Source organism: Tarenaya hassleriana, unplaced genomic scaffold, assembly GCF_000463585.1.
Source record: "Tarenaya hassleriana unplaced genomic scaffold, ASM46358v1 Cleome172, whole genome shotgun sequence".
Classification (NCBI taxonomy): domain Eukaryota; kingdom Viridiplantae; phylum Streptophyta; class Magnoliopsida; order Brassicales; family Cleomaceae; genus Tarenaya; species Tarenaya hassleriana.
Window position 1 is genome coordinate 109,920 of NW_010965141.1, and position 3,988 is coordinate 113,907.

Genomic DNA, 3,988 nt, shown 5'->3' on the forward strand with positions numbered 1-3,988 from the left:
GGAGTCCAACGAAGTCGGCTGAAACGACGCCATATGAGATATGGACGGGAAAGCGTCCTGCGTTGTCGTTTGTCAGAATTTGGGATTGCGACGCTTACGTGAAGCGTGAGATGTCTGATAAGTTATCCTCCAAATTTGATAAGTATTTATTTGTAGGCTACCCTAAGGAAACTAAGGGTTACTACTTTTATATTACGGCAGAGAACAAGGTGTTCATTGCCAGGAATGCGAATTTTATGGAGTGAGAGTTCGTCTCCAAAAAAGTCAGTGGGAGTAGGATCGAACTTGAGGAAGTTCGAGAGCAACAAGTAGACGCTGAGCCGAATGAACAAGTTGATGACGTTCAACCTGATTCACTGCCGGTTGTGACTCAACCTTCGACGAGTGAACCTCGGAGATTAGGCAGGATTCGCCAAGAGCCTGTGAGATACGGATTTCTCGTCAAGAGCTCATGTTATTAGTGTTGGGTTTTCCTGGGATCTCATAAGCGAATCCTATTCCTAAGAGATCAGTTCTAGGGTTTGCGCAGCGGATGTAAAACAAAAATTTTGATAAAATCCTAAAACCTATCATGCATGATCTTGTAGAAACGATAGAACGCTTACCTCAATCGATCTGGGGCCTGTATCAATTGATGTGTTCGTCCGATCACTGTAGGCAGGAAGAATACCTTGCCCTCTGCACGTATCCACACCTCGGGATGGATTCCAACCTTTGGAACTTGTCTGCCAGGACTCGAATCTTCTATTCGATGATGTGCTTTTAGAAAACGAGACTTCGATCACTTCATCAACCCTCTAGACTCTCCAAAAAGGTCTGACGAAGTTCTATTTTTCGGCCCATAAGTGTTAGGGTTATTAATCTCCTCTTATTCAAGTGATTAACCCTAGATCCGGATTTTAAAATTAAATCCAAAACCCAGACCAAACGGACTGCTTAGTAGTCCGTTCGGTCTGGACACTTGGTCCGTTCGAACCAGTCTCATAACTAGGTCCGTTCGGTCCGACGGGTCAGTACGTTTGGTCTAACACTTGCTCCGTTCGGACTGGACTCTCTAGTCCGTTCGGTCCAACAATTTGGTCTGTTCGGACTAGATGCTCTGGTCCGTTCGGTCCACTCCTAGACCGAACGGTCCGGACCTCTTGTCCAGATTTCTTGACGTTTTCTCGTGCATTTGTCCTTCCCTGCGTGTGTGACCCTGTAGGCTCATTCGATATAGCAGTATAACCCGAAATCTCTATTCCGGATATACAAGTTATAGGCGGTCTCTAGCAAGACACTATGACTACCTATCTCGAATAGAGTTTGTTCGTGATCTTACGAACGCCAGTGATGATTCCGGTTGATGATCCTTTTGTATCACGATATCATATGTCGAATATAAGGCATGGACAAGCCACCTTATCTGATTCGACTGCTTTCTCGTTCACTGAGTTCGACTGTCTGAAATAGACGACGTTCGTCTATAGTGCGGCCACACATTTCTACAGTCTCGCTCACACAAGGGGCCCAGCGATATCTCTCTCTTTTACGAGAGGTACAAATCCCGTCTTGACTATCTACAATCCAGCACATGATTCGTTTCGTACCTGATACACGCCTTTATAATCCTCCTGTTACGCAGGACGTTTGACGTATTCAAAGCACGAAACTCCTCATGTTGGATTCCGTAGACATCTCAGGTCTTAGGATCCAATCATGCAACCGTCATATGAGATTCAAGTCATGACGCTAGTCCATGTGACAATCTCACGCGGGTCAATCCAGTATTCCGTTCTCCAACGAATACCTATGACTGTGATTGTATCCAATACCTATGATAATCTATATGATCATCAATCACACATCATACTAGTCTTATTATGTCATCATTCCCATAATGACACAAGACTAGGGAGTTTAGTATCATTCATAATGATACATGGATTTCATAACACATCTAGTATACAAGAACATGTAATGAATCAAATACTCTCATAAAACCATAGACAGTATCAATACATCAAATGTATCTGATTAAAGCTCATAAACAGTACATCATAGAGCACTAAACCAACAATTAGAACATGACGAGTCTGCCATATACCCAGAGGCCATGGCGAGTCCCGATTCCGAGAAATGGCGCGAGGCTATGAAGTCCGAGATGCAATCCATGTCAGACAACCAAGTATGGACTCTGGTTGATGTATCTGAAGGGATTAAACCCATCGGATGCAAGTGGATCTTCAAGAATAAGACCGACATGGATGGCAACGTGCACACGTATAAGGCACGACTTGTGGCGAAAGGATTTCTGTCAAATTCATGATATTGACTATGATGAGACATTTTCGCCTGTAGTTATGCTGAAGTCCATCAGGATCCTGCTTGCCATAGTCGCATATTACGACTATGAGATATGGCAAATGGATGTCAAGACCGCGTTCCTTAACGGGAACTTGACCGAGGATATGTACATGACACGACCCGAAGGTTTTGTCGATCCAAGGAACCCGGGAATGGTGTGCAAGCTTCAAAGGTCCATTTATGGACTGAAGCAGGCTTCGAGGAGTTGGAATCTTCGCTTTGATGAGACAATCAAAAGGTTTGGTTTCTCACAGAACGAAGACGAGCCGTGTGTTTATAAGAAGGTCAGTGGGAGCACAGTAGTATTTCTAGTGTTGTACGTGGATGGCATTCTCCTTATAGGGATGTGATAACACATATATATTTATATATTTTTGTATAGATATATATCATAATTTCGTAAGATTTATATATTTATATATATTTGTTTTGTATAGTTTTACATCGAATTCGATGTTTTTCATGTATTGCAGGAAAAATGGAACGCGTGTGGAAGCAACCGAAAAATTATGTTGAAACCGGGCTATATATATCATATGTGTAATTATGTATGTCGTGTGTATATACACTATATATAAGCATATATTATCTATATAAAATATATAATAGAACATATAAATAAGTATGTGTGTATATGTATATTATATATATGTATATAACGTGTATATATATATATTGTGTGTATAATTATATTTATGTCATATAATATGTGTATCTATATACAGTATGTATATATATATAAATATTATGTAAGATACATATAAATATATAATATAATATCATATATATAGTATGCATATATGATGTGTGCATATATAAATATAATATACAAATGTATTAATATATATATATATGCAAATTTAATGCATGTATTTTAGTACATAATTATATAGAAATATATGTCTATGTGTATTTGTATATGTATATAATTATATATAGTGTGTATAATATACATACGTTGTCTATATATAATACATGCATGTGTGTATATATAATTATAAATATCAACGTGATGCATGCATATATTATATATGATATGCGTATGCATATTTATATATAATATGTATGTATATATATCTATATATATATTATAATAAGAATAACAAAAAGGAAGAAGAAGATAACGTGGAAGAAAGAAGACAAGAGAGCATCATTATTATGTCTCCGACACCTTTTGCTCGATTTGCGGTAATCAATAAAACAAAAACAAAAAAAGAGAATGTGAGACCACCTTTTGAAGCTCTTTAAAGACGCAGAGAAGTTCGACAGACGAAGAAAAATCACAGAGAGAGTTGGAGAGAGAGATGAGAACATCATCAGAGAGAAGGAAGAACATACCCGCCCAATCTGCATAAAACACTGAGAATTTTCTTTCTCTGTCTTTTATATTTATCAATTCTTTTTGGATTTTTGTTGTTGTGATTTCTATCATATGTGAGTAGTTTTATCATTGCAGGTTAGGGATTGAACAGTTTGTAAGGATCGTACGTGTTTAATTAATTTTAGTAACTATGGTTTTATAATTTGGATCGAATAAATAGATTTTAATGCTACAATTCATTTTGACCAATTGAATTGTTGAAGTTAGAATTTAAATATACATAGAGATATGAAATTTGAATTCGGAAATCATTTATTCGAT